Source organism: Molossus molossus, unplaced genomic scaffold, assembly GCF_014108415.1.
Source record: "Molossus molossus isolate mMolMol1 unplaced genomic scaffold, mMolMol1.p scaffold_m16_p_32, whole genome shotgun sequence".
In the NCBI taxonomy this organism is placed as follows: Eukaryota; Metazoa; Chordata; class Mammalia; order Chiroptera; family Molossidae; genus Molossus; species Molossus molossus.
In genome coordinates, this window is record NW_023425369.1 from 1,142,928 (window position 1) to 1,152,414 (window position 9,487).

Here is a 9,487-nt window from a genome sequence, read left to right on the forward strand (position 1 = left end):
TCTTTATTTCTGCTATGTCATTCTTCATTTCTTCTTGATGGTTTTTAATCTCCAACTGGTTGATTTTCAACATTTCTATGTCTTTAGTCATGGTGCTCATGTCCTTACACATGCTGTTGAGCTTCCTCGAGATCATGGCTTGAATTCTAGTTCTGTTAACTTGCTTATCTGCACCTCATTTATCTCATCTTCAGTAGAGGTCTCTTGTTCTTTCATTTGACATTTGTTTCTTTGTTTCACCATTTTGGCTATCTCATTGGGCTTTGGAGCCTGCCAAATTTTCCCTGTGGGTGTTGGTGTTCTGCTGTTGTGGCTCCCTCTACTGGGTTTGGATGAGTATGGAAGGACCCATGTTAAATACCACTGTCAAGTCTTACCTTCCTGGGCAGAGTTGCACACCCAGGAATGGTTTAGTTATTCTCTAGCTTTTTGCTTTGAGGCTTTAGTCGCAGTTACTTGAAGAGCCTTGGCTTCTCAGTTGAATAAAAAACTCTCTGAGGTGTTCAGCGTAAGGGGATTTCCTGAGGGTGGGACAGATGGTGGTTGTTAATTAGCCTTAATTTGCATTTCAATGGCCCACCTGGGTGGGGTTGAATCTTAAGGGAGGGGCTGCCACCTCTCCCCAGAGCCCTGGGAAGGAATAAGATGGCCACTGTCCTGCGTGGCCACAACTCATCAAATGCTCTGAGTACCCTCCAAATTCCAAGTGTCCCCACACAGTTCTAGTCCAATCCGCTCTTCCTCTGCCAGAGCCCAAGGTGAGTGGCGGTGGCTATTTTAGCCTCTGTCCCGGCTTAGCCACTTGGGAGTTTAACCCTGAGGGCGCTGCTCACAGCTAAGACTGCTGCTGTCTGAGGGCTCCCAGCCCCTTCTTGTGCCTCTGCAATCGACCAGGATCGATTCAGTGTCCCTGATTATATGGTCCTCGGAAGCTGATTTTCTGTTGCTTTTCCCTGACAATTTGTCTTTATTTTAGTTGTAATTGCAGTTTGGTCCTGGGAGATGGTCTGGGTTGCTTCCATTCACTGTGCCGCCATTTTGGATCTCCCTCTTCTTCTATTTTTTAAAAAAATGTTTATTGATTTTGAGAAAGAGAGGATGGGAGAGGGAGATATGTATAGAGAGAAGCAGAGAAACATTGATGTGTAAGTGAAACATCAATCATTTGCCTTCCTCACACACGAAACCTGCAATCTGGGCATGTGCCCTGACCAGGAATTGAACTGGTGACCTTTGTTGTGTGGAGAGATGCTCAACCACTGAGCCTCACTGACCAGGGCACACATGACCTTTTCTTTGTGCGTGAGGAGAGAGAAATCTCTTTTGCCTTTTCCTCTTCTTATAAGGGCACTCATTCCAGCATGGGGTTCCCATCCATCTAAATGTAATTTCTCCCAAAGGCCCCAATTCTAAACATCATCATATTGGGGGTTAGGGCCTCAACATATGAATTTAAGAGGACATGTTCAGTCTATAATAGTCTCCCTTGGAGAGGGAAGCAGCCCAGGAAACTCTTGAAGGGAGGTAATGATCGAACCCTGCCTGACCTCTAAGGAACCTGAAGAATGGATAGAGAATTACTCTGTGAGAAAACTTATTCTTCCCTCTGCCCCTCTGATCCCTGCCCTGAGCAGGGCTGTGGACCTGTACCAGCCACAGAAGAGGACATCTATTCAGGGGATTGCTCCCAGGACCAGGCCTGTTGATGTCTAGAGTTCCCTTTCTCTTGTTTAACTGGGGTGCATTGGGCCCTTCTATGCTCTGAGGTGACACTTGTCAGCTATTCACTAATGTTCCCAAACTTCCACTCAGTCCAAGCTTACCACTTCTTTGCTTGTACATCCTTTATGTCTCTTTCTCCTTCAGCTGTATTTCCAAGAGACAAGAGCTAGTCTGTTATCTGTTAGAAGGAAGGCCTTGCAGAAATGAAGCTACCCACCCCCACCCAAGCAGCATGAACTCTTGGCTCCTCGCCAGTCAGTTCACCCTCCTGCTGCCTTCTTGGCGCCTGTCTCCTAGACATGCCTCTCAGCTTCCTTCGCTTGTCTTCCTAAGTCAAGTCAGGCCATGGCCACGTGACCAATGCCCTTCAGAACAATGGCAGTCTTGCATTGTCTTAGCAGATGTCTTCTGCGGGAGCTCCTTTCCCCAGAGGCTTCCAAGAGCGTCTGTATTGTGAATGTGGCAATGCCAGGAGGAGTTCCAGATGTTTGCCTGCATTGTGATGTGGTTCAGTTTTAAAAGCCTTATCTGTGTATATGATTGCATTCTATTCAGGTTCCTTCTGGAGTCTTCCTTGGCAAAAATAGACTCCTCAGGGCTGGAGAGCTTGCACAGATGCCTGGGGGTCCAGGGCCCAGTGCTGAGCACTTTTCTTGGCTCTTCCAGCGTGCCCCTGGCTGAGGCTTTGGCTTCTACTGTCTGAGGGATTTACAAGGTTCGTGCCTTGTCCAGGGTGACACGGCAGAGCCTGGTCAGGGGTACTCAGTGCCTTGGTTTTAAGTTCACTTCTCCTTGCACCTCACGACACAGAAATTAGATCCAAATATCAGGAAGCACATGGGCTGGTGGCAAAGCGGCCTGGCTGCATGGCCCACCTTGGCCACTGACTCGCCATGGGGTCTTGGGCAGCGTCTCTGGGCCTCAGTTTCTTTTAGAACTGTAGTGGTCAGAAGGGTATACATATTCCTTATCCTCCACATCCACGGGCTGCAGAAGCCCTGGAACGCCACTGCTCAGGACTGGACTCCTCACATCCACATCCTGTGTCCTTCCCCTCCTGATACAAAGCGAGGGATAAAATAGCCCCTCGTTTTCCACAGTTGTTACAGCAGAATCCTTTCTCCAGATGATACCAGAAGTGGAAATCCTGCAGACAAGTGCAGTCATCCTTAGTATTCCTGGGCCTGCAAACCGCTCACTTGCTGTAATTTCTTCATAACCCCAAATCAACACCCATGGCTGGTCATTCATAGATATGCACACACTGATGACATATTTGAATGGCCCCATGGGCACATGACAGCTGAGGTGGACCAGGGGTCTGCCTTTTTGTTTCAGCCCCACCCAGAGATGAGTGGTGGAGGAGACAGATGGGCAGCGGCGGGCAGTGCCAGGAGCTCAGCTCTGGGGCCTGCTGACCGGGCTTGAGTCCCCACTCTGGCACCTGTTAGTGGGGCGGTGTGGACAAGTCACGTAACATGCTGAACCTCGTTTTCTCTTTTGTTAAAGCAGAAAAACAGAATGTACAGGATGAGTTGTTTTTCGAATTTAAGGTTATAATCAGCGTGTGTGTGTGTGTGTGTGTGTACACATGCATGCTTCCCCTAGAAGCTACGATTCAGAATTCACAAATTCGGAGTTCACGGGGCTTTGTAGAACATAACTACTGTGAATAATCAGATTGGCTGTAAACCAGATGCTGAGCTGGCCTGAAGCCCTATCAGACTGTTCTCATCCCGAAAGAGGGTGTGGGGAACCCAGCTGTGCGAGGCCTGGCCATGTCACCTTAAGGAGCCCCTCCATAACTGTCATGACAGGTGGGCGGGATCCTCCTGGTCTGCCCTGGTCGGGCCAGGGAGGAGGACTGTTCTACTTGGAGGGTCACAGGCTTGTTTCTTCCTGAAGAAGATTCCCACAGCTCTTCCGAGGAGGTCTCGACTGAATCAAAGGACCCACTTCTGATCATGTGGTCAAGATCTCAGGTCTAGAAACTCCTGTGTACTTGGCTTTCTTTCCTGTTTCCTGGAATTTGAGCATCAAATGTCACAGTGCATGTGTGTGTGCATGCATGTGTTTGTGTTTGAATACATGCCTGTGCATGAGTGAATGGGTTTGTGGACATGTGAATACATATGTGCATGTTTATGTATTTGCCCATGCACACACGTGTATGTATCTTTATGTATGTCTAGCTGTATATGTGTGCATACATGTTTGTGCATGCTTTGTGTGTCTCTGTGTTTATGCATGTGTGCATGTGTTTATACCTGTGTGCCTATCTGTATTGTTTCTATGTGTATGTACATGTGTATATGTATGTGCATGTTTATATGTGTGTTTGTGTGCATATACATGCGTGTCTGTGCATGTGTATGTTTGAATGTGTTATGTGTACATTTGAATGTGTTTGTGTGTGTGTGTGCACGCACACAGGGGTGTTATGATTTCAGGGGTGAAGGCAACCAGTACAAGAGTCAATGAAACATTTTTTTTTGGTTAATCTTCACCTGATGATATTTTTCCCATTGATTTTTGGAGAGAGTAGAAGGGAGGGAGGGAGGGAGAGAGAGAGAGGGAGAGAGAAACATCAATAGATTGGTTGTCTCCTGCCTGGAGTTGGGGATTGAACCTGCAACCCAGGTATGTGCCCTTGACTGGGAATCAAGCCTATGACTCTTTGGTGCATGGTCCAACGCTCTAACCACTAAGAAACACAAGCCAGGTGATATTTTAGAGGCAGAAGAGATGTAAACTTCCTCAGTGAGGCAGCTTCCATGGTGGGAACCAACTTAAAAGATGTCAGAATCCTTTCCTATCAGCGTTTGAACCACAGCCAGATGGTGTCTTCCGCATGATCAAAGAAGACAAATTCCTCCCTTCTTTATCTTTCCTCTGCTCTCTTCCTCCTGCACCTTTCTCCCTCTCCTGCCCAGGTCGTGACTGGGTTTCTTTGTCAATAACTGTCTATGGCATTAGAGCCAGCTCCAGCCACATGTCCCTGCCTTTTTGCCCAGCCTCACTGTCCTTTTTCTTTCTTTCTTCTTCTTTTTTTTATTAATATTCCCCCAAGGATATTTTTCCATCGATTTTCAGCTAGAGTGGGAGGGAGAGAAGGAGGGGGAAAGAGAGAAAAACATCCATGTAAGAGAGACGTATTAATTGGTTGTCTCCCGCACAACCCCAACAGGGGCCAGGGATCAAATCTGCAACCCAGGCAAGTGCCCTTGACCAGGATTCACACCCACAACCCTTCGGTCTTTGGGCTGATGCTCCAACTGCTGAGCCAAACCAGGCAGGGCCTCACTGTCCTATTTCGTTTGTAGAGAAGGGAGACCTTCGCTCATCCCCAGCAACTCCAGGGGGTGGGGGTCGTGGTCCAGCAGCACCAGGTTCTCCTTTCCTTCCCATGGCTTTTGGAGCCAACCCTCAAAGCTTACTGCACAAGAGAAAGTGGGTGGCCCAAGGACAAAGCAGGAAAGTGGGCACATCCAGCAATCTCAAAGGAAAGCACCCACAAATGGGAGGATGCCTGTGTCAACACTACAGTGTGAAAGGACATATAGGGCATGTGCTCTGATTTCATTCATTCATTTTCACCATGACAGATTGGCTAGGAGAGGGTTTAAGGTTTAGGTGCCACATTGGGGAGTAGATTAGGCACTGCTGCCCCTTCAGCACACATTCATATGCTCATCTGTTATTTGTGATAGATAATCACTGAGTGCCTGCTATGTGCCAGGCAGTGCTCTGGGTGGTCAGGATCCTGGATTCCCTCCTGACTCAGTCACTCCAGAATCGCTGAATGGCTTTGGAGAAAGCGACTGCATGTTTGGGACCAACAAAACGCCAGAATGTTTTGGGGACTAATCGCTAGGAAAGCTCCTGACACATGTCTCCCTGTCACTTTCAGCAACCTTTAAGGTGAGAAGTCCCTGGGCTGCCAGGGCTGGGGTGTGGTGATCCACCGCCTTGTCTGGGAAGGGGCGGAGCTGACTGTCTCCAGAATCTCTGTGTTCCAACCAGAGTTCACTCAACCTATATTTTGTTATAAATTTGCAGGACTATATTTCTTAAAAAGTTTTATGGGGTTTTTTGTTTTGTTTCATTTTAAAGGTTGAAAACCCACTATTCTGCTTTCTCAGCTTCAGATTTGGGAGGAGAATTGAAGTCTAACCCATGACAACTCCCCTTGTTTCCACCTCGCTTATTCTATCTGGGGGATAGGGATACTAATAATTGGTAGTAGTCTACATCGAGATCCCTTCATATATTCAAAATGTCATTAGATATAATACCTTTCCTTTCTCTCATGGTTATAGCAACAATGGCCAAAACAGTGATTGCCGTTTCCAGAAGGAAGGAGCAAAAGTTGAGAGTACATTTAAATGGATGGTTTCTGTGTGACCATGCAGTAGGCGGCGAGAACACATTTTTTCTATAGCACAGTCACATTATTAAAAATGTCCATATAGATTTGAGTCTTCAGCATATCAATAATTGAACAAGATAATCAGATAAATATTGCAGCAGTCACCCCTTCCTTCTTCTTTCCACATGGGCACGCTGACATTTTGTGCTGTCGGAAAGGCTGACAAATCTGTTTGCCACTGAAAAATAAACTGCTTTTCTGACCCAAAAGGGCACCCAAATAGTGTTCATTCTTATAAGAAAACCTAAAATATATACTTTGATTAAAAGAAAATGTCAACAAGGGGAAATATTGGGCTTTTCTCCTGACTGCTGCCAGTAGCCTTAAAGCAAAGGTTGAAACCATGAGAAATTACAAGTCGTCTGCAGAAAATGCCCCAAATCCCACAGCACTTTGTAACACAGTGTGCTGAAGGTATATTTTGTACAGAAGCAACATTTTACTGATAGATCTGAATTCCATGGCTATTTATTTATTCCTTCATTTAAAAGATATTTTTGTTTATTAATTTAAAAATTATTATAATGTGGTTCAGATATAAAAAAGATTTGTTTTAGTATCTGTATTTAAGGTATGAAGGGTCATTAACAGCCATATACTCATCACCCAGTTTAAGAATATTATGAGAATGTTATTATCATATTTCTCTCCTTTACATAAATATTACTTTGATTTTTGTGTTCAATATGCCTTTTCTTTTTACTGTCGTGTTACTGCCTAAGTATGAATCCTTAGACCAGATGGCTTTGTTTTATACTTTTAACCATTATATGAATAGTATCCTACTGTTTTTATTCTGTGACTAACTTTTTGCATTCCATGCTTTATAGATGCATTCTTAGAAAAATCAGTTAGTGTTTGCAATTGTGATTAGTTCATTGTAACTGGTCTATAATATTCCATAGGATGAATGGGCTGCAATTTATGTATCCATTTTCCTATAGAAGGACGCTGATTCCAGTTTCTTTGTTTTGTTTTTTTGCATTACAAACAATGCTGATATGAACATTCTCAGGCATGCTCGCCGGTGCTCCAGTGCAAGTGTCTCTAGAGTATACTTCTTAGGAGTGGAATTGCAAAATCATGCAGCATGTCCATCTTCAGCTTTACCAGATAATGTCAAATTGCTTTCCAAAGTGATGATTACACTGTAAATACACTGTCAATAGCAGTATATAAAAGCTTCTATTGGCCCTGGCCGGTTTGGCTCAGCGGTTGGAGCATTGGCCTGTGGACCAGAGTCCCGGCTTTGGTTCCTGCTAGGGACATGTACAAAAAAACAACAACAAAAAAACAAACTTAAAAGCTCCCATTGTTCTGCAAACGTGCCAACACTTGGTATTTTTTAATTTAAAACAATTTTGTCTTTTTGGGGAGTATAAGCTGGTATTTATATTGTAGTTTTCATTTACATTTTCTGTGCTATTATTAAGGCTGAGTATCTTTGCATTCTCCACTATTGACCATTGTGTTTTCATTTCTGGGAAAATGTTCATATGTTTTGTCCATTTTTCTATTAGTTGTCCTTTTGTTAATATTTTATGAGTTCTTTATCAATGCTTGGCACTAATCTTTTGTCGGTTATATGAGTTGCGTATCTTCTGGTTTGTGGCTTGGCTTTTGAATGTCTTTAGATCGTTGTTGGATAAAGAGATTGTCTTAATTATAATGTCAAAATTGTCAGTGTTTACTTTATGTTTTGTTCTCTTTACATATTGTGTCAGAAAACCTTTCCTATCCAAAGCTCTGAAGATGTTTTTATATAAAATTTTTAAATTTTTGCTTTGTACAGTTAAGATATGACCTGTAAAGTACAGGTCAAATATTATTCCCTAAATGGGTAACAGATGCTCCACATACACTTTTAAAAAATTCTTTCTCTCTCTACGATCTGCAATGTGCTGTCTGGGCTTTCTTTTATATTGCATTGGTTTAAAGACTTGTCTCTCATTCAGACCCAGGTACAGAGGGTGAAGTTAATCATCAAACATCTCATTCATGGCATGTTGTTATTACTGGCTTATTCAGTCTCTTCTATTGCCTTCTCTCTCTCTTTCTCTCTCTCTCTCTCTCCCTCTCTCTCACTCTTCCTCTGTTCCTTCTCTTTTACTTCATTTTGCACTCCCATTTGTCTCCTTTTCCCATAGGCAATTTTTCTAAACAATATAACGTGTGCCCTCTGCTTTTGTTTGCATATGTTATTATAAAAACATATACACCCATGCATATGTGTATGTGTGTGTGTGTGTGTGTATCAGATTTATTGAGCTATAATTGACATATAATACAATTCACCCAGTTTCAGTGTATAGTTTGATGAGTCTTAACAACTATATATAAGTTCCTCTATGGGTCTTTGTATCCAGGTCCTTTCTTCTTCCCTAGCCCCTGGCAACAACTGATTTGCTTCCTGTCTCTCTATGTTTTCTTCTAGAATTAAATATAAATGGAATAATATTGTATTCTTGTGTGTCTGACTTTTCTACTTGGCATAATGCTCTTGAGATCCACCCATGTTACTGTCTGTAGCAGTAATGCATTTTTTTTCATTAGGATTCCATTGTATGGATATATCACTGTGTTTATTTTTGTTATTATTATTTTTTTATGAAATAGATTTTGTCATCACCTTTTCTTTTTATTGACTTTATTGGGGTGACACTGGTTAACAAAATTATATAGGGTTCAGGTGAACAAGTTTGCATCCCTTCATCTACCCCAATTTTACCCATTCACTGACCGATTGATGTCTGGGTTGTTTCCAGTTGGGGGAGGGTATTATGAATAAAATAGCTATCAATGTTATGTACATGACTTTGTATAGACATATATCTTCATTGTTTTAGGTGAATAGAAGTAGAATTTCTGGATTATATGATAAGTATATATTTAACTTGATTAAAAGTTGTTAATGTGTTTTGCAAAGTGGTTGTATAATGAGAATTTTCACCAGTAAAGAATGAGAATTTTGGTTTTTTGCATCCTTACCAATAAAAATATTGTCAGTCTCAGAAATTTTTGCCATTCTAGTGGCCATGTTATAGCATTGTCTTATATTTTAATTTGCATTTCCTTAATGACTAGTAAGGTTGACCTTTTTTTCATGAGCTGTTTGCCATTCTTAAGGCTGGGAAGAATTGGTTAAAATCTTTTGCTTATCTTTTTTTTTTTTTTTAACCAGTTGATTTTCTTTTTCTTACTGAATTATAAAAGTTCATTATATATTCAAATAAAACTCCTTAATCAGATATATGTTTTACATATATTTTCTCCAGGATGTGACTTGACTTTTTATTTTCTTTCTTTTTTTTATTTTCTCTGGGATGACTTCTGGTT